Consider the following 22,970-nt stretch of genomic DNA (forward strand, 5'->3'; position numbering starts at 1 on the left):
AAACTCCAAACCAGAACTCCAAACAATTCTAAACAATATCCTATAAAAAAAACAATGAAGGTCACAACTCCAAGAGGTCCAACAGAGGGAAGCCACAAAGGAAGGTAAGAAACTAAAGGGAAAAGGGGGAAAATAAGAAATAAAAGAGCCAACAAAAGTAACATATCATGACAAGGATGAGTCAGTATCTATCAATTGTAATTCTCAATGTTAATGGCCTCAATTCACCAATCAAAAGAAATAGACTGGCAGAATGGATTAAGAAGCAAAATCCAACAATATGCTGTATAGAAGAAACACAGCTAATTCAAAAAGAAATTCATAGACTGAAGGTAAAAGGATGGAAAATAGTTCTCCACACCACAGGAACCCGGAAAAAAGCAGGAGTAGCAATCTTCTTGCAGACAAAGTAGATTTCAAACCAAAACGAAATAAGAGAGACAAAGATGGTCACTACATCCTTGTGAAGGGAACAATCCAAGAAGAAGAGATGACAATTACAAATATATGTGCACCAAATATGAATGCCCCCAACTATACATAACAAATATTAATGGACATGAAAAATCAAATAAGCACTAATACAATTGTAGTGGGGGACCTCAAAACCCCACTATCACAAATAGACAGATCATCTAGACAAAAAATTGACAACATAATTCTGGAACTGAACCAAGCTATTGAACAAATGGACTTAATAGATGTTTACAGAGTGTTCCACCCACAAAATCAAAATACACATTTTTTTCAGCTACACACGGGTCATTCTCCAAAATAGACCACATGTGAGCTCATAGGACATGTCTGAGTAAATGTAAAAGAACTGAAGTTACCCCCTGTGTATTATCAGATCATAGTGCAATAAAATTGGAGATCAATAACATAAGAAACCACAAAACCCCCACAAACACATGGAAATTGAGTAACACCCTCACAAACAACCAAGGGGTCACAGAGGAAATTAAAGAAGAAATTAAATAGCTTCTACAAATAAATGATAATGCCACTACAACATACAGGAATCTATGAGACACAATGAAAGCAACTCTACTTGGGAAATTTGTAGCAGTGAATGTCCATGTTAGGAAAACAGAGAGAACTCAAATAAATAACCTAATGCAGAACCTCAAGCTCCTAGAAAAAAAAGAGCATAGCAAACCAAAGCTCCTACAAGAGAGGAAATTGTAAAGATCAGAGCAGTAATCAGTGCAGTGGAGACTAAGAGAATGATACAAAAAAATCAATGAATCAAAGAGTTGGTTTTTCGAAAGAATAAATAATATAGATGCACCTTTAGCCAATCTTATCAAAAAAATTAAATAAAGGCTCAAATCCATGCAATTAAGAATGAAAAAGTTGAAGTCACAACAGACTCAGCAGAAATCCAGAGGATCATCAATACCTACTTTGAGAACCTGTACTCTAATAAAATGGACACAGAAGAATTGGACAGATTCCTAGATATATATGAATTGCCAAAATTAAATGAAGAAGATATAGAAATTCTAAACACTCCAATTACAATGATTGAAATTGAAAATGTAATAAAAAATTTACCAACAAAGAGAAGCTTCACTGCTGAATTCTACAAGACATTTAAAGAAGAACTATTACCAATACTCTTCATATTCATCAAGGAAATTGAAAGGAAAGCAATACTTCCAAATTCATTCCTGGAAGCAAGTGTTACTTTGATTCCAAAACCAGGGAAAGACCCAACCAAAAAAGAGAACTATAGGCCAATCTCCCTAATGAACATAGATGCAAAAATCCTCAAGAAGATACTGGCAAACACAATACAGAGGGTCATCAAGAAGATCATACACCCTGACCAAGTTGGATTTATCCCAGGGATGCAAGGATGGCTCAACATACGTAAATCAATAAATGTAATACACTGTAGTAACAGACCCAAGGACAAAAACCATATGATCATCTCAATAGATGCTGAAAAAGCATTCAATAAAAATCCAACACCCATTCATGATTTTAAAAACCCTACAGAAATTTAGAATAGAAAGTCTTTATCTCAACCTGATTAAGGCTATCAGTGAAAAATCAACAGCCAACATTATACTAAATGGGCAAAAACTGAAAATTTTCATGCTAAAATCAGGAACAAGACAAGGATGTCCACTATCACCACTCCTGTTCAATATAGTTTTGGAAACATTAGCCACAGCAATTAGAAAAGAGAAAGAAATACAAGGAATAAAGATAAGAAAGGAAGAAGCTAAACTGTCATTATTTGCTGACGATATGATACACTGCATAGAAGACCCAAAAACTCCACCAAAAGACTTCTAGACTTAATTGACAGATTCAGTAGAGTTAGCCTTCTTGTACACAAATAACAGATTCACTGAGTGAGAATTACGGAAACAATTCCTTTTACAATAGCTTCCCCAAAAATGAAATATCTAGGAATCAATCTAACAAAGGAAGCAAAAGACCTCTACACTGAAAACTGCAGCACCCTGAAAAAAAGAGATCAAAGAGGATATAAGAAAATGGAAAGACATCCCTTGCTCTTGGGTAGGAAGAACCAATATAGTGAAAATGGCCATACGTCCAAAACTGTTACATAGATTTAATGCAATGTTGATTGAAATTCCAAAAATATATTTCACAGAACTAGAGAAAACAATCCAAAAATTCATTTGGAACCAGAAGAGACCTAGAATAGCAAAAGCAATTCTAGGCAACAGAGACATGGCTGGGGGTATTACAATCCCCAACTTGAAACTATACTACAAAGCTACTGTGAAAAAAACAGCATGGTACTGGCAAGCAAACAGACCCAAGGATCAGTGGAATAGATTAGAAGATGCAGAAACAACTCCATACATATTCAGCCACCTCATCTTTTACAAAGGAGCCAACCACCCTCATTGGAGGAAAGATAGCCTATTTAATAAATGATGTTGGAAAAAGTGGATTTCAACCTGCCAAAGATTAAAACTAGACCCATACCTATCACCATGCACTCAACTAAGATTGAAGTGGATTAAAGATTTAAATATTAAGGCAGAAACCCTAAACTTCCTGGAAGATAAGTTAGGTACAAGTCTTCAAGGCACTGGCACAGGAAAAGACTTTATGAACAAAACCTCAGTAGCATGGGAACTAGCACAAAGAATCAACACCTGACATCTCATTAAAAAGCTTCTGCACTGCAAGAGAAATCACCAACAGAGCTAAGAGACAACCTACAGTGTGGGAAAAAAATTTTAGCAGCTGTACCTCAGATAAAGGACTACTATCTAGACCTTATAAAGAACTGTAAAAAATCAGACCCCCCAAATTCAAAGACCCAATTCAAAAATGGGCATCTGAAATAAACAGACATTTCTCAGACAAAGAAGTAAAAGCAGCAAGTAAATATATGAAAAAATGTTCAAAATCACTGGTCATTAGAGAGATGCAGATGAAAACAACACTGAGATTCCACCTCACCCCAGAAAGAATGGCTGTTATCAAGAAATCAACCAATAACAAATGCTGGTGGGGTTTTGGGGAGAAAGGAATCCTTCTCCATTGTTGGTGGGAGTGCAGACTGGTGCCACCACTGTGGAAATCAGTATGCAGATACCTCAAAGAACTAGGACTAGAGGTCAATTTTGACCCAGCTATTCCCCTGCTGGGTATCTTCCCCAAAGAATTAAAAGAATCATACCACAGTGATATATGTGCACCCATGTTTATAGAGGCAGAGTTTGTAATAGCATAAGCTTAGAAACAGCCCAAGTGTCCATCACCTGGAAAATGGATAAAGAAGACCTTTTCTTTTTATAAAATGGAGTACTACTCAGTCATAAAGAGCGAGAAACTACAGACATTTATACCTAAATGGATGCATATTGAGGCCATACTCTTAAGTGAAATAAATAGGACACAATGTGTAAATACCGAACAGTTTTTGTAGTGTGAGAAACTGAAAGTGTATATAAGGATTTAAATGATTAAAATGAATAGGTGATAATTTGAGATAGGAAGAAAAGGTCCAAAGGGGTAGGGGTGGTGGGATGGGAAGGGGAAAGGAAAGAAAGGAAAGGAAAAATTATGAGAAAAGAAAAAGAATGGAAATGAATTCTATGTAAATAGGGAAGGGTGGAGGGGATGAAGGGCACACAGATAGCAGGAAATAAATAAGAACTGAGATATTTCATGTACAGGTACAAGCACTCAATGATAAATGAAAGTGTATTGTATACCTAAAATGTACCAATAAATGAATTTAAGAAAAAAAAAGCCAAAGAATGGGGTTTTTATGATGGAAGTCCTAGTCAACCCTACAAAATGTTGTTAAAAATTTAGCAAAAGCAAATAAAACTCATCCAAGTTGACAATTAGTAGGTCATTGGTATCTAACAGAGAATGTCATTCTAGGGCAGATATAGGGGCCTGAGGTACAGCTGGGAGGTAAATGGAGGAGGCTAAGAGCTGAGAATTGGTTTGAGACTGAGGAAATGTGAGACAGAATTTAAAGATACAGGTTTCACACTTCTAGAAAAGTGAGATAGGAGACTGACAATGCTTTGAAGCACTATGCCCTAGGGTTAACCAGATTATTTAAGAAGAGATTTATTTTAAGGAGAAGTGGGAAGAGTTTGGCACCTAAAGAAGTATTGTTAAATAAATTCCATACGATATGTTAATTGATGAATTCCAAGTGTGATATTTTCAAGAGCAAAGATGAGTCATTTCTTTGAAGATAAGAATCTCTGACTTATCTAACAAGATAAGTTGGTAGATTTTTGCTTCAAACTTTACCAAAAAAATGTTAAAGAAACAAATCCCAAGTAACCTATATGTTACAAAAAGGTAAAATTCCTTTGCGATATATCTGTGGAGGATGAAAGAAGAGTAATATTTGGAATAGTATATTACATGTTGCAAAATACTGAGGATAAAAGAGGGCCGGGATTTTGATCAGTATATGAAGAATAAACTGCTATTCTTGTACAATTTTGTAGCATTAACCATTAAGATTAAATTTTTGAATAAATTTGTATTAATTCTTTAAAAAAAGAACTGTATTTGGGAAAAGTTAGAGAACATTGGTTTCTTTGCAGATTTTCAAGTTACCAAATCAAAAGCTTTTTTTCCTTCTAAATTTTCAGGCATCTGTTTTTACCTCATAGCCAGGGAAAATCTAGAGTGAGAAGTTATATGTTAATACTTATTTGTGTGTTACCACTGGGCAAATAAGTACCGTGTATCTCACACAGACACACACACACTGAAATATATGTGTTATTTTTAATCACCTACGTAAGTGTTGTTATAGTAACACTTCTGCAACTTCTGGAGGCAATTGAAAGTAACAATAAAATGTCAGAAATAAGAAATGTGTCACTTTCATATTACTTCAGGTTCATAAGAATGGAATACACCATCTCTGAAGGTTCTGCTTAACTCCATTTTAAAATTAGTATCTTCTTTTTATTTTTCATTTTTGAAGGACAATTTTTCATTATATGAAATTTGGGGTTGAAATTATTCTTTCTTTTAGTAGTTTATGTATATCTAGCTATGCCATCCTACCTTTTTATGATCTGTGAAGTGCCTGCTGATAAACTCATTGACAATCTCTCAAGAGTATTCTGTACCTGACCAGACACAATTTGCTTACTGCTCTCAAGATTCTTTGTACAATTTGAGTTTGATTTTAATATGTATTGGTGTGGGTATCTGGGTTTTTCCAGACTGACTTGAATGAGCCCCTCAAATTTGTAACTCATTTCCTTCTTCAAATTTGGTAAATTTTTGGTCATTATTTCTTCAAACAAGTTATCTATCTATTTTTCTCCTGCTTTTTCTGTATGATTTCATATTGCATTATTGGTCCGCTTAACAACATTCCTCACTTTCCTTCAGCTTTTTCTGTTCCTCTGCTTCATATTTTTTAATGGATATGGCTTGCTTTAAAAAAAAAATTGAGGGCATAGTGAACCCGCCCATTTCTGTACTGTAAACTTTTGTACCTTTTTGCAAGATAGGCAAAGTTGAATATTTACAATGGTATTGTGACCCACAATTGTAAGCATGGCTCATAAAGCCCAAAGTATTTATTATGTGGCCTTTTACAGAAAAAATTGCTGACCCTTACTTACCTAGAATAGTCTATCTTGTCTACAAAACAATAGATTAGTTTTTTGCAGAGTAAGCACTCTAAGAATTATTCTTTTTTTTTTTTTTTTTTTGGTACCAGGGATCGAACTCGGGACCTTGCGCTTGCTAGGCAGGTGGCAGAACCACTGAGCTAAATCCCTGGCCCCTAAGAATTATTCTTTTATCTCCAATGTGAATTCCTGTAGGAAGAAACATGTAAGAATAGTAGAAAAGAAAGAAGAGGAACTTGAAGGATATACTAACCACTGATCATCCCACAGGGTCTGCACAGGTTCTGGCTCAGTGATGTAACACTAGGTGAATAAGTTTGTTCATTCTGAACCACTATCTTTGGGAAACCATCAAGCATTTGAAAACGATGTTATATTCATACCTTTTAAGTCAGATATGATACCACAGCCAACAAGATCCACGAAAGCTTTCCATCACCATACAGACACTGGAGATAATCAGCTTATAAGGAGAAAAGATTCACTTTGTCTTGTGGTCTTGGAGGCTTCACTCCATGGTCCATTAGCTCCATTGCTTTTGAGCCTGTGGTGGCAGCTATGGCACGGGGTAGAGCAAAGTAGCTCAATTCATAGCTGAGAAATGAAAGAGAGGAAGAAAAAAGGCTAGGATCTCACTGTAGCCATTAAGGACATGTCCCCGAAGACCTAAAACCTCCCACTAGATGTCACTTCTTAAACTTTCTACCACCTCCCAAAACCATGACCAGGGTACAGAGCCTTTAACATATGAGCCTTTAGAAAAGATTCTAGATTCAAACTATAGCACATTTCTAGTTTCATGACAAAAGAGCTTCAAAGAAAGCAGCCTGGCCAAATTGTTGCCATATGAAAAATTCTCCTGAGACTAAAAAGGATTTCACTGAATGCCAACTGTTGTATGGGTCATATCACCTACTTTCCCTATGATTTATTTCCCTTTGACTACACTCACTTTTTCCACTTTCTATCCCTTTGTCTGCCTCTCTATTCCCCGCCCCTATTGAGCTATTCTTCCTTTAGTTAGCCTTATTACTTCCCACTAACAAAATTCAGTTCCTAAATTTCAGTTTCCCCACTTGTTTCACTACTTTTTTCCCTCATTTTCTCCCCCTCTCCAGACATGATGCAAAAAATCAGTGAATTGGAAAATGAAGGGCCCATCCTCTGTACTGGGCTATGCCACTATCTAGCTCGGTAACTTAGGGAAGTCTTTTTATTCCGCAAGTGTTAGATTTCCCTGTAACTGTGTTAGACTGGCCCAGTATCTCCAAGATACACAAAAAATGTGTGAGCAAGATAAAATTTAAACTATTTGCTTCTCAGCATGGAGAGTAACAAGTAACGGGTGTTTTTAGAAGCTTTGAGTGCAACACTTCACAGCAATATACCAGATGTATATGGGCAGATTATCTGCAGATCTGCCAGAAAGCTGCACAAAGACATCTCCATCAAGGCCTACAAACCATGTGCTAATCTCTTCCAGCCATACTGCCAGACAGGCCTCCGGGGCCAACAAAACTGAGTGTACTTTAACATTACTCATCACCCCCAGCTTCTAAGAAAAATGTATTCTATCGACTGTGAAATGAAATAATACTATATAGTTAAATAGTATATTATATCAAATAAAAATAATTTTATGTATAGCTGTCTCTTATAGAACATATCATCTTAATTAGATTACAGAATATATAATGACACTATAATTTCACACTTTCATAATATATATTTTTTTAACTTCAATTGCTTTCTGTTTGATGTTTAATTTCAAGCATACAGAAGCAGCAACAGTTGGACACATGGATCTCTGGTTTCTGCCTCCACCCTCTCTAATAGGTTTGTCCTTATGCTGAGCTCCTTGCTTATGAAAGAAACTACATTTTCCTCTGTATATTCATAAGCACTTGGTTATACACAAAATTGGTGGTTGATTGAAGGATAGATAGCCCATCTGTGGTTCATCCAGCAGCAAAAGAGGTAGACCAAGTAAAAGTAATTAGACAGTCAATTCCTTAGGCTTCTCTAGAATTCTGAGGAGTGAATATGAACATTCTGAATAAAGAAGGAAAACAAGGAAGGTGAGCAATGAGGAGCAGAACTGCCACCAGAATGACCCTATGAACCATAAAAAAGATGTAAAAAAGCACTAGAGTGTCACTCCTCTCCCTAGACCCCTTCAACGGCTTACCATTGCTTTTTAGTTGTGTACTCAGATATCTTTTGTTATGATTGAGATCTAAAATATCCCCCAAAGTCTCATGTGTTCAGAGGTAGGACTTTAGGAAATGGACTGAATCACAGGAATGCTCTACTCAGTAGTGGATTAATGCATTGATGAGTTCATAGCTGAATGTGCTGCCAAGGGATGGGGTGGAGGTGGATCACTCAGTGTGTGACCTGGAAGAGTATATTCTTGTATATTCTTTCTTTCTGCTTCCTTGATTCCATGGGTTGAACAGCTTTCTTCCACCATGCTCTTCCACCATGATGTTTCTGCCTTGGACCCAGCCAACCATGTACCAAACTGAGAGCACAAATAAACCTCCCCTCTTTAATTTGCTGGTGTAAGTATTTTGTCTCAGCAATGGGAATGACTAACATGTTTTTCTTTGCTCAAAAGCTCTGATACTCCTAGCATCTGTTTATCTCCGACATCTCTTCCCCACCAACTCTCTTCCTTGTCTTCTGTGATGCAGTCATCTTTTTTCCTAATTTCATTGTGATTGTTGTCACTTTTCCTGTCTTGAAACAACTGTGGATCTTTATTATTCTGTTTTCTGTTCTAACTGGAATAAACATCCCTGCACAGTTGGCTCCTCATTATCCAGGACTCGGTTTATACGGTACTTGTTCCCTTACTGTCCAGTCTACATTCAGATCCCCCTCATCATGCTCTGCCCCACTGGCCAGTTTCCTTTCTTTACTGTATTTCCCTTCCCTTCAGTTGGGTTAGTTATTTCCTAGTTAGGTTCTTTCTCTTAGAAAAGTTATTTCCTTTTTTACTTTTTGTCTACCTTCTCCAAGCAGAATAAATTACTTGAAGGAAGAGGCCTTGATTGTCTTACTTCCTGTTGCATCTGCATTGACTGGAACAGTGAATGGTGTAAGTAAGTGTTCATTAACTACCAGCAGAATAAACATATCACTGAAAAGATCATGAGAAGGTGAGACCCTCAAACTGTTATATATCTATATTTCTGATTTTGGTTTCATCCTACTGTGTTCTTACAACAGCCCACCTTTTCTTTCTTTAAAGTGACTTCCATTCCTGCTCCTTGGAACCAAACATCATACACATGGGCCTCTGGGAGCCTTAGAGAAGCAGGCTATCACCGAATCCTCCTGCTGAGGCCCTGTTCCACATGGAGTGGGTTCCCAAATTGGCCCCCTTAAATCCTCTGCATGTTCTTATAACTCATCATACAGGGTTTCTAATTAATTTTACAGACTTTGAATTCATACAGTTTTTGGAGAATTTTTTTTTTTGCAATTGAGTGAATTTATATCTCACATTTTTATTGTTTTAACTTCATTACTTTAAATTTTACCACAGCTGCTAATCTACAGTTAAGTTTCTTTTTTAACATTATGAACTTCATTAAGACAGAGAAAATTTAAATATGGCAAAGAAAATCACTTTTCCAACTGAATACATCCATTAGTAACTTAAAGAATGTCACATCACAAATAATTGGTTTCAAAATTTAATCGTAACTCATTGTGACAATTCTGATTAATTAACAAATACAATGAGGTCTTAATTATGCTGAAGATGCTGTTATGGAGTAAATACGTAAGGAGTAAATATGAAAGCATCCTTTTAATTTCTAAGTTCTCATTGCCTTCCTCAATTATTTTTAAGTTTATATACTGTAATCAAAAAGCATTAATTTCCATCTAGATATGTTCAATATCCTTAAACATATTGCCTTTGTCCCACACAGAAGTGAGATATTTATTTTATAGGAAATCCTCCTCCCCCCTGCCCATGAACTCATGAATTCCAAGACCATCTTCAAGACTATTTACTGTCTTGTATAACTTTACTTGCTTAGGATCTGGTTCTTTTGTCCTGCCCTTACAAATTTAAGTGGTTCCATACCTTGTACACAGCCAAATCCCATATTTGTTTTCAATTTGTTCCATAGCTGGCAGTTGAGAGTCACCCCTGTCCAATTTCACATTAAATGCAGCTTCCTAGAGTTGGGATACAACTCTAAGCCTGCTCATTACTGGGGAGAATTCAGATAACTTTTCCTATATCCCATTAAAAACCATTATAGATCTAATTACATCCATAGTAATAGAGTGCATATGTGGTACTGAAATTCTATGGTGAAACTATGCTATGGTCACTGAGTTTCAAGGATCCAGTCCATTCATTCACTATTGAGAAAAGAGAAACTTTTTGTCTCCATGAGTAACTAGAAAACTCAAAGGCAATACAGGACTAGCCTAAAACTAGAAGTGAGAGATACTGGGAATGAAAATATGGTGAGGACCTATCCATCATCTACAGATTAGGGACAAGGAAGACCAAAGATGTCTACAGTGATGACAACATTTTCAACTTGAATGACTGAATGGATTATACCTACCACTAGCAAACCGACAATTAAGAGGAAGTACCGAGTGGAAAGTTTTGATAATAGAAGTAATTATTAAAATTAGAAAGAAAAACAAATATTTTTAAAAATCAGTTTAGTTGTATATTTTAAACTCCTGTGGGAGAGGTGAGAGATGAATGAATAAACTTAATAATTTCAGCTGTTGTCTTCTGGGACCTGCTCCCCCTCCTGTCAGATGTTTCCACAACTCTCCCAGAATGTGGCTCATATTTTAACCTACAAACCTTGGGATTTTCTACCAAGAATAGCACAAAGGAAAAGAGCCAAGGAATTACATAGAAAAGAAGTACTCAATGGGTTGAGAGAACTAAGCAAGGACAATGTCAGGGAAGCCAAAATAAGAAAGAACTTCAAGAAAAAGAAAGTAACAAACAATTAGATATGCTAGAGATTCCAAGAAATAAGTAGTATGGGGGAAAAAAACCAAATAAATTTGCAATGTGAAGATTATTAGCCATTATAACTTTACTTCATCAATTTATAATTAAAATATGAATTAAAAAGATTAATAGACAATCAGTAATTAAATATAGCAAAGAAAGGGAAATGTTGCTATAAAACACAAGGCTTGATTGCAAATGCTTTTTGTTGTAGGCTGATGGCATAATACATATTTAGGAGACGGTCCTATATTTTAAAAATTACTTCAGTGATTTTTTTCATGCAAGCATGAGCAGAAAGGGCCCTCCCCACCTTTAGAAGAGTTTTAAAAAACAAAGAACATAACTGCTCTGTGTAAAAGGTGAAGAGATATTATAGGAAGAGAGGATGAGGAGCCTGAAGATAAAATAAATGTTATATGTGAAGATGAGCTAGGTAGAAAGAAGGGCCTTGCACCAAGGGAATGGCCTGAAGGAGACAGGAAACTAATATATTATTTTCATAATAGCAAATAACTGTTTGTGACTGTCATGTTTAATATTAAATTTAAATTGATGTCCACATAGTGTTTTATTGGTAATTATCTACCATTATTTCAATCCTTTAGAAAACTGCCAATCAAAGCACCATGGCTGTAGTTATTCACGGATGTATAGAGAAGAAAGAGTGGTACCCACCAAGGAGAATCAGCCAGTAAGAGAGGAAGAATCTCCAGCCACTGAGGGTGATGGTGAAGAAGAAACATACTCTGCAGTCCAATCAGGAGACATCAATCCCCACATCCACAGGGATAACAGGCAATGGGCATTTTTGAAATTTGATACAGGGTTGTTATGGACTGAATGTTGGGGGGCTCCCTCATCTATTGAAACTCTGTTCCCCAATGTGGATGTTATCAGGAGAGGGGGGCTTTGTAGGAAAGGACTGAGATTAATGTTCTTATAAGAGAAAGGAGAGAGATCATCTCTCTCAAGAGAACATAGGAAGCAAGCAGCAGTTTGTAAACCAGGAAGACAACCTCACTGAAAATCAAGCTACTCTGGAAAACTGATTTTAGATTCCAGCCCCAAGAACTGTGAGAAATACATGTTTGTTTATATTTGTTATATCAGCTCAAGCCAGGATGGAAGCGGAGCCTGGGGTCACTATATTTGAATGTTAAAGTGAAAGGGTGACCTTCAAATCTAGAACACTTTATGATCCAATGTCAGGTGACTCTTGGACTATAATAGTGTTATGATTTGTATTTTTTATAAACAATGTTTGGAGCAGGTGACTGACTTATTTGGTGTCATTTATGAGATACCATGGAATTCCTCTCTGCTTGAAATTACCTCCCTCCACTTCCTGAATATTATAAGTTACAGGTAAATTTGGATTGTAAAGGGACACATCAGTCCTACATTAGCAAACTAATTCCCACATTAGTATAACATTAAACAAATTTCCCTTCCTCTTAGAAGTTACCCAAAATTATCTGAAATTGCTGAGGAGGTAAAAGAGGAAAGAGATGGCAAAACTGATCCAAGGCAGGGATAAGCTCTTAGGGCCTCACACATAGCATTAATGCCCTGGGTGCTGGAAGTGATGAGACAGGGTGAAAGGATGTGAAAACGTTGGTGTTGAACATAATTATAACTGCTTAGAAATTTTGCCTGGAGCTAAGGTTGCACTGAAAATAATAAAATTCAAATTGCCTACATGCTCATCACTTAAAAAAAAAATTGTTTCCCTTCGCGCTTTCTTCTCCAAAGGTGATCTCTATGCATTTGTTGTAGGTCTCCTAGATTTCTTTCCTTTCTTTAGATGTAGAAGCAAAAAGAGAAATTATTAAATTTAAGCCCCAGCAAAAGGAGATGATGCTAACAGGGTAAATCATCAGTTACGTAGCACTGAAATGCTTCAGATCCCAGCATCTGGCTGCATTTTTTCTGGATTTTGACTCCAGTCTCTGTTTAGTTCATAAACAATCTATCCATAGTCAACTCTTCAGTAATTGGAGTCAGAGGATGGGCTTTGAGACTCATCCAAGGAGAGGGTCACATTATTGTATCTCAGCTGTTTGTTTACTCTGAACATACCCTGTAGGATTAGAAAGAAAATCATTTACTTCATCCCAAAGCAGCACTTTCAGTTGCAGCAATAAGTCTGGGTTCTTATCTTGAGACTCAATGATGACTGACTCCTCTGTGATCTCCTATGTTGAACTGCATCTTCTGCATCTATGGAGAAAAGTAGGCAGAAATATTTTGAAGTAATCACAAAGATATTGCTTAGAACACGTGTGAGTAAATTATAGCCCATGGGACAAATCTAACTCTGCTGTCTGTTTTCATAACGTTTTATTGGAACACAGTTGTGATTATTTATTTGTGTATCATCTATGGCTACTTTCACACAATTACAGCAGAAGTGAGTAAGTACAAAAGAACCAGAAATATTTACAGTCTGCCATTAGAAGGAAAAGCTTGTCTACCCTTGACTGTAGCATTATATCTTCTAGAATGGAACTCCATAAATTATTTCTTATTTATCAATCATGTATATCTGGTTTACTGCTGAAAAGATATGACTATGATGGAAATTAGCAGAAATCTATGTTAAAACAAATACTGAACTGTCCTCAAAGCTGCAAGGACCAAGACATCTTGTTGATTCTATAACTCCCTTCGGTCATTTTGAAAAGAGCATAGGGTTTGCAGAAATCCACAGGCCTTCCATGGAGTATGATCCAAGCCTGACACAAGCTCTTTGAAATTTTTCAACTATCATTAGTCCAGCTTGAAGCAACACACTATTACTGTGAGGGAAGATTTGGATTTATAAAATAGTGCTGCAGAGCAAAAGTTATTACTCATGTCTGTACCCGAAGAGATTTATAACACAACTGCTATCAATCCTCAAATTTCAAAACCTTTTAAACAACTTTAACTTAGAGTGCACTTCAAATCTTTTTTCAACTAAAGCATAACAGACAAAAGTACTTTTAAAAATAAGCCAAGTTAGAGAAAAGTTCAAACTCTTTAAATTAGTGTAAATGTAACATCTTATTATACTTGGTAGTGTTACACTTTTTCATTTATTTAATATTTTCTGTAAGCAACTTCCTTGACCAAAATTTCTGAGATAGTCCTCCAAAGTAAAAAAGGATATTATTAAAATATGTGTTTTCCTTTCAGAGAAAATAGCAATGATATGAGCTTATAAAATGTGTGATTTTTACAAAACAGAAACATGATTAGAATATTTTGTACATGAAGTCAATAAAATTTGGAATTTTTTTTTATATCTCAAATGACAGAATTCTCTCAGGCCAGTTCATCTGAAATTTTAATACCCCAGATATGCATGATTGCTAGATAACCAAGTTAAGGAGGTCTACATGGGAAGATGTGTCTGGCCTTTTCTTTAATTCTCATGTCCTGTCTATCCTAAAGGCAATTCCTGTCCAATAGTAATGGTTGAGACAGTTCTCAGTTTGTAATTTTTGCACCCATTATACGTTCTAACAAATATATTTTTAGGCAAAAATTATCCAAAATTGGCTAAAATTCTAAGAAACTATTTTAAAATAATTTCCAAACATTAACCGACATTTATAGAACATTCAACCTTTAGTGTGATGTATCTCACTTCCCTAAATTTAGAAAACTATAATACAGTGCTTCTAGCTGATCCAATGACGATCTAGTCTAGACTTGGCTATCTTTCCAAGGTGCTATGCCAAAACCTAACGTTTTACTCCTTGCTTTGAGAGACTCTTATTATGCTTTGAGGAGGATTTTCTATGTTTAAAAATGTCCTTTTGGCTGGTGTGATCCAAGGATATCCTACTAATTTAAGATGTGGCAGAAGCAGCTTAGTGTAGATTTGTAAAGTTCTGTATTTGTTGTCTCTCTCATTTCCGAGGGGGGAATATTAATATTACCTGTTTTTCACAGATGTGGAATGTGAGCCCAGAGAGACTAAATTGCTGACCATGAAGCCAAATGAATACAAAATTTGGGCTCAAATCCATTTCTTCTAAAAATCAGATCTTACAAACAGACCAGCAGTGATGAGAGTTTTACAGATCAAAGTAAGCCAAACAGGTAAACAGTACTTGTCCTGAGTACACTCTGGGCATTAAAAAACAGTTGGAACTTCTGCAAAGTCAGAGTACACATGGATTCCAGGCTAGGAAGAAAGAGATGCCAACAATATAAATGCTAGAAAATGCAGTAACACAGAAGGCTCAGTACAGTAAGGAGCACAAGAACTCTCAGAACTGGTAGAAGAGAAACAAAGTAAATGGCCAAAAATCCTGGAAAAGAGTCAACAGTCACAAAGTTATAGGAAGTGAGGAAACAAGGAAATGCACCTGGGAACCATGGGTAATTCCATTTATTCAATCTCCAATGATGATTTGATTCTAGGCATATGGTTAGGCTGAGAGTATGGTAACAAAGCACTACTCTTGCTCCTCAGCTTCATAATACCCTAGGAAAGGGATAAAATCAAGTATCAAGTTCATATGCTGACCCATACACTTCAAGTGGTTGAGACAGTACATTTATATTTTGTGTTTCTACCACAATTAAAAATCATTTATATACATTGTTTTGTTGGTTTTGTTGTTTAAAGAGGATTTATTGTGTAGGTGCATTGTTAGGTGAAAACAATCCTGTACTGTAAATGCCAAACAAGTAAAACTAGAAAGATGCATTTTTAAAAGAAAATAAGCTAAGACGAATTTTATTTGTAAGAAAAAGAAAATGGACCCACCCCTATGAGGCGTAAGATTATTAGCCCTGTAAATAGTTCTCAACTATTCCACCCACACTCCTTACGACCTTAACACCAGCTCAGTCCATTTTTTACTTCTGAGCTCTAAGTTACAATGCTCCAGAAAGCATCTTACCAAAAGAAAGAGATTAAAGTATATAATTACCATACTTATAAACCCTAGAGGCAATTTCATATATAAAGTTCTGTGGAACACCAAAAAGAAATCATGTAAGCTAGGTATGGTGGCACACACCTGACATCATAGCACTCTGGGCTGCCCAGGCAGGGAGATTACACCAATACCAGACAATTTAGTTACTTTGAAAGACACTGCCTCAAAATTTAAAAATAATTTAAAGCTGGGAGTGTAGATTAGTGCAAAGGTTCTGAGTTCAATTCAAAGATGAAGGAGAAGGAGAAACAGAAGGAGAAGAAAAAGAGAAAGAAGAAGAGGGGGAGGAGTAGGGAGAGGAGGAAGAGGAGGAGGCACTGGAGAAGGAAGAAGGAGGAGGGGGGCAGGCGGATGAAAAGGAATAAGGGAGGAAGGGGGAGGCAGAGGAGAAAGGGGAGGAGAGAACAAGAAGAAGTAGCAGTGGAGGAGGAAGGAGAAAGAGAAATCACAGAATCCTAACCATTTCCCTCCTCTTTACTCCTTTGCTAGGATTGAAACTAAGCCACATGTTAGACAAATTCTCTACCAATGAGCTGCACCCCCAGCCCAGGACAAGAAATAATTTTAGTATCATCTTCATATCCAGAAGCTTTCATACCATTCTCTGAAAGAGGAGTCTGGATCTCGACAAAGATTTGTAGAGCAAAAAGGGTGAAAACCCTTCGCAGCTATGTGGATGAGGGATGTCAGGAGGAACACAACTTCACACTAGTTAATAATCAGCTAAGAGAGAAAAAGGAAAAAAGAGTAGAGATGCTAAGAGGCACAACAGTAGAAAAGTATGTCCCCAAGAAGATAAATAGATGTGGGCTGATCAAAGATTCGAGAAGGCCTAAAGACACATTCTCCCAATTCCGAGTGTTGCCACAGAGCAATAGTGGAGCTGCTTAATTAGGGTGACTGTAGAATGTATTGACCAAACTCACTAATGAGAATGAAATGAAGTTCTATTAATAATTATCCAGGGAGCTGGGATGAATAGTGTTCTAATATATGCTGTGACTCTGGTGGTGGGAATTTGGTTGAGTGTTCTTTCTGAGCCTCCAGGTAAGTAGGAACAATAATATCTGCTCTGATGCTGTGAACTTCTAATTTAATATATGCTTGTGTACATCTGTGTGAGAGAGACAGAGACAGAGAGAGAGATAGAGAAAAACAGAATTAGAGATAGAGACAAAGTGAGAGAAATGCCTGGTTTTGTAATGGACAACACAATAAACCACAACAAATACTACTATGATAGTTAAGGTTGGAATGTCAACTTGATTGGCTTTGAGATCTGTGCAGAGAGACTGGTGCAACATACTTCTGGGTATGTCTGGGTGAGCCATGGAGTCATGATTTGAGGGTACATGTCTGGGCCCTCACCCCTTCCTTTCTCGCACTGCTCCCCTGCTCTGCTTCCTTGCCACCATGAACTAAGCAGCTTTGCTCCATCTAACCTTCTGCCATATTTCTGCCTTGAAGCCAGTTGACCATGGACTGAACCCCTTGAAACAATGAGTCAAATTCGACCTCTCCTCCTTTAAGTGTGGCTGTCTGATTACCGTGACCAGCAATGGGAAACCTGGCAAATACGGTATTGATGAAGAACTAACCAAAGTATCCAGGGACTATCCCAAATCCAATTTAACCTTATGTCATTAGTATACATCCATTAACTGAAAGTAGAGACAAAGGTAATCATGACATTTAGAAGTTGAATGAGTTGAGAAATATGCCAGTGAGAACATACTTTCCACATTTCTGCCTTGCAGGAGATGTGGAAACATACCGTAGGCTACTGAAGCAGCCAGCTGAGTACTGCAGCACTGCACAATGAAAATGAAGGTCATCTTACGGAATGCAGAGCCAGACAGAACAAACACAACAGGGAATGGTTTTATGTTCGGATGAAACAATAAGCAATTTATAAATTCCTCCAGTCTGAACAGCACAAGTGATCTCTTTCTCTATGTAATCTCTTCCTTCATGCACACTTCCCCCCTGCTATCCAGACATAGGAGAGAAACAGCAGCAAGCAAGCACATCTTATGTTTTTGCTTCTTTCTTGTTTTATCGGAGCTGCCAAATCAATGCTGCAGAAGTATAGCCATAAGCAGGTGAGCAGTTCAGTGGAGATAGAAAACAATATTATCTTCATTATTGTAGACAACTCTTGGGTCCTTGGGAGGCCTTGCTACAGACAAGGTGGAAAATATGTTTCTACTTCTATTTCAGCTTCACTGAGGGCCTGCATAGCTTGATTTATGATATTGCTCTAGTGCTCTAGTGCTGAAGGCACAATGTAGGGGAGAATGCAGCCATTAGGGGGTATTTCAACCTGTAGCGGTCCTGAACAAACACACACTTGTAGCCTACATGTGTCTATAATGAGTTACCTGCAGGTGTCTCCCTCTTTCTGTCTCTGTCCCTGTCCTGTCTCTCTCTCCTCATTTCCATGTATACATATGTATGGTTTTGCCACTTGTCTGTTACTTTGACTTCAAATCTCTTGACCTCTGCTTCTGCCTAAGAGCAAGTTTTTCAAAGAGAGCATGCTTTTTAACTACATATACATATGTATATACATATACATACAAAACTACATATATATATATATTTATGAATGTATCATGGTAATGAAGGAGAACAGGCCTCATTTCTTCTATTAAATTATATGATCATGGACAACTCCTCTTATTTTTCTATGCTGCTTATCTCTAATTTGCAAAATGAGAATGAGCCCCAAATTCCCTCTAGTTTTAAAGCCAAGTATCTCAGGCAATCAGAGTGTCAGGTACAAAGTGTGCATTTCTTACACTCTGCAGGTATTTTTTAAAAGAAAAGGAAAATAATAGTTCATTATCCCTGAGATGACTATTAGGGCTTTCCAAGAGTAAGTGTAGCCATATTTCCCATATGAAACATTTTTCTTTTTCTCAGACATGATGCCATGTACCTTTTGGGTGATCACTTTATTTCCAGAATTAGAATCGATCCCAATGAAATGAAACATTCATCACAAGCGATAAAACACAATTTATTCATCACAGCTTAAATAATATATGGCTATATTTAAAACAGCTCTATTGACCTGACAATGACAAGGTGCCATGCTCAAAAATCATATAGTTTCCCAAGCAACAAGCAAGCACTTTATACTCCACATGCATGCTTAAATACAAACACACACATATGTGCCCCCCCCACACACACACGGGGGTGGGAATAAATTATTTAAAATTCAAGGGAAAATATAAATTTGCATGCCTTACACATTGTGAAAGCAACTTCCATTTTGACTGAATAAATACGATTTAAGTTTTGCAAAGGTAAATCCCCTTTTTCAGATTTAGGTATTCAGGTTAGGAAAAAACCTCAGAATTCTTTAGCTTGATCTCTCTCTTGCTTCTGAGAATTGCCTAGAACTGGCTGCATAGAAAACATCTGAATATTGGGGCTTAAAAACTGAAGTTCTATTCTTGGTATTAACCATGTGACTCAAGAGAGATCAGACTTAGTTCCTTAATTGGAATGTGCTTCAGTGTAAAGAGTTAAATATTCTTTCAGTTCTTCCTCACAAGTGAGCATTCAATCTTTGCCAAACAGTTACAACCACGCGATGATGACAAGAAAAGGAACATCCACAAAAATAATTCTATAAAACCCAGCACCAGCAGCATTTCAGACAGAAAGAACTTTCTTAAAAAAAAAAAGAAAGAAAGAACTTTCTTAAACCTAATTCAAATCCCTCACTTTAGTTGAAGTATTTTTCTGCTCCTCATAAAGACATAATTCTTAGTCCTCCTTATCTTATGCCAAGTTTTCCATACACATAAAGACAGTTATTAGTTGTCCTAGCTTTCCTTTATTTGCTTTTAATGTCAAACAGAAAGATTTTTTGTTTGTTTTTGTTTGTTTGAAGTCATATTTCCTTGCCTTAGAGATGGAGGGCAGGACAATTTCAGTTTCTTTTATATTTCCTAAAGAATATTCCAGGAATGTCAAGCTCACTTTAGGTAAGAAAGCAAATTTATATCCTAATGAAACAGAATCATGCAACTAAATAGAATTTTCCACCTAAAAATGATGTTTCCATGAGTGTTCTGAATAGTTCATGCTCAACTATGTGAGTGGTGCTACTCTGCAGCCTCAGGGAGCTTCCTCCTATAGATAGATCGCTTACCTTCCTTACTATGGTATTTGGCCACTAGTCTAAGAGGAAGTGCTCTTCCTATGGCAGAAATGGATATAAGAAAAAAGAAGCTATACACGGCCCTAACCCTTTAATTTCCAAATTTTCTCTGTTGCTATGAGTCCTAACATTGAGGGGATGACATTGGTTCCACAAGGAGGGAAAGAAAGGTGTGTTGGTGGCAAAACCAGGTAGAAAACTATTTTTTGGCATTTCCACCTCACCTTCATCTACACACAAACCATTGGACACATGGATGTATAGGTAAACATAAAAAACAAAATAAAAGAAAACCGTCTCAAACCTTGCTGCCAAAGAAGTGAGCCACACCTTTTTGTTAAAAGCAAGAAAACCAACAAGTAAAACTAGCCTTTCTAACAAAGCTGCAAATAGATTTCCAGCCAACAAAATCCTAAAGCTTTTAATAACAAAGCACACCAACACATTCCTAAAAGTGACACTATTTATATATCTAGATGCTGAAAACATGTAATTGCCTGAGAATACAGAAGAAGGCCATACAGGTGTCCTGGCCACTTGGAAAGAAGGCTGGGCCAAGTCTATGAATATGGTATTTTAAGACACTTTTATAGAATGTACCTAATGATGTCATCCTTAACCATATGCCTCCATGAACATACTCAGAGCGAATATCTCTGTCTCATGCACACATTTAACATCTCACTAACATTTGTGAGCAAGAGAATAAAGCCTTTGTGTTAACAACAAAAGCATACTGCTTCCTTCACACAACACCCACTTTTGTGTAGCCAGACCCTCCAACTCTGCAGTTTCTTATAAGCCACTTGCCCACAAATTAAAAAGGATTCTGCAAATTTCATCACTAGAAAAGAATGTGATTTCAGCATCACAAGAATAAATAAAATAATAATCCTAGTGTTATAAATTATGCACCTTTCATCTCAAAGGACAATAAATAAAGCATCTTTCATCCCAATGAGTCCCCAAGCAGTTAGAAATTTATACCCTAGCACATGGGAATCACTTGATTCAGCACTGAAAGTCATCCTGCTCTGGGATGCTGTGTTATTTGTTGATAGCACACACAAACATTATTGAAAGATGAGAGGCAAAGAAATACTACTCCAATGGCCTATATTTGAGAAATTTGAGCAGAGGTGATAGGAATCTAATTGAAATTCATTGAGAATAGCAGTTCTCTCTCATTTGAGTTCAAGAGAATGTTAGTTTCAAGATTTCTCACAGAGAGAATAACTCAATCAAAGTTCATTGCTAGTATTTCAATTTCTGTTCATTTGTATTATTGCAATACATTGTTTTCAAGCAAATATTTAGTCACATTACTGACCTATTTGGCAATACTATGTCACTCTCCTCTGCTTTGCATGAAGCCCAAAGCTCTTAGGATGGCACAAAGAATTATCCATATTCTAGCTATTGATTATGAAAAATCCTCCAACATCTACACATCCCATAAAGCTCTGAGAAAGAAAATAAGCTCCCAAAATGGTTATCAAAATAATTTGACTGGTATGACTAACACTTTATGTGTGGTATTAGAGAAGAATTAGATGATATTGGTCCACACAACCACAATATAAATGATCATACTGAATTGGGGGAGGTTAGATTTATTTACCCCAATTCCCATGGGTTATAGAGGCAAAGTTGGGGGGGATCCTGGAGGAACTACTCTCAACTGGTAGGGAATTATGATTCAAGTTAAAAACAAGATGTCCTACTCATTATCATTCAAATTAAAACACATAGGAGAGGGAAATGACCATAAAATGATAGTATTTATACCAGGACAAGAGCAAACTGTGGAAGGAAAAATGAATGATGTCTCCTCTGCTGAAGAGAATCATATTGGAATTTCCAGAAGGTTAGTATATTGACCCATAATAAGATTGATAAAGCATATCCAATATGCTTACACATTTGAAACAGAGAATCTATAGCTGGACAACATGTTTTTGGCTGGCCTGAAGTCTCTGGAAGACAGAATGAGAATGCATTATAGGAGTTTCGAGTTTTGACAGGTTGAGTAACATTGCTCTGAAGTTTGCATGGCAAAACTCTTTCTGTGAATCCACTAAGCTCACTTCAAACTCCATGCTCCCACTTTAGGGAGAAGTTCCAATGCCTAAAGAGAGCTGACATATGACATGTTTGGAAACAGAAGCTCTTCTCCCAAGCCTTTGTCTTTGGCACTCTACGAACCTCTGGGAATGTGCCAGAGGATTTACAAAGGTTGAATTTTTCTCATTTGCACTGGTGAGATAACATCATTGATGATGACTGCTACCAAAAGCATATTTGTATCTTTGATGCCAAACACATCATTTATTTAATGAACTAAGCATCTCTACCTATATTTTAGACCTTGGAGTTGGTGATGATTAAGTCAGAAAAATTTCACCTATTGAATTATTAACATCCCTATGCCAGCATTTATACTTTTCTTAGAAAAGCATCTTTTCAAATGTATATTTGATGCTAAGATCCTATAGTAGCAGAATCAAGGTCAGCAGTTAGGTTGGCTAGTGAAAAATGCTTTCAAGGCTCTTTTCCCCAGTCTTCAGTTCTGTGACTGAAGATTTCAGTTCCCCAGACTTCAGTTCTGTGTAATAGGACTTTTTATTTGGTTGGTTGATTGGTTTTTGACATTTTAAAGGTTTTTAAAAAATGAATGCAACCTGAGTTTCACTCTAAGGTACATAAAAGTACACACCCAC

General features: G+C 36.7%; 1 long non-coding RNA gene across 2 annotated transcripts in view; it reads left to right on the plus strand.

Annotated features, from left to right (window-relative positions):
• LOC147826218 (uncharacterized) overlaps positions 1-18,603 on the plus strand; it is an 81,484-nt gene extending 62,881 nt beyond the window's left edge. Inside the window, exons 3-4 of one of the 2 annotated variants that reach the window (XR_015439334.1) lie at positions 8,585-9,289; positions 11,742-18,603. This is a non-coding gene — a long non-coding RNA (uncharacterized LOC147826218). The remainder of the gene's footprint in view (positions 1-8,584; positions 9,290-11,741) is intronic. The other variant, XR_015439333.1, reaches the window with a different exon arrangement.
• The last annotated feature ends 4,367 nt before the right edge of the window (positions 18,604-22,970 follow it).

Source organism: Heterocephalus glaber, unplaced genomic scaffold (assembly GCF_053883595.1).
Source record: "Heterocephalus glaber isolate CG9 unplaced genomic scaffold, H.glaber_assembly_v1.0 deba00001472, whole genome shotgun sequence".
NCBI classification, from domain to species: Eukaryota; Metazoa; Chordata; class Mammalia; order Rodentia; family Bathyergidae; genus Heterocephalus; species Heterocephalus glaber.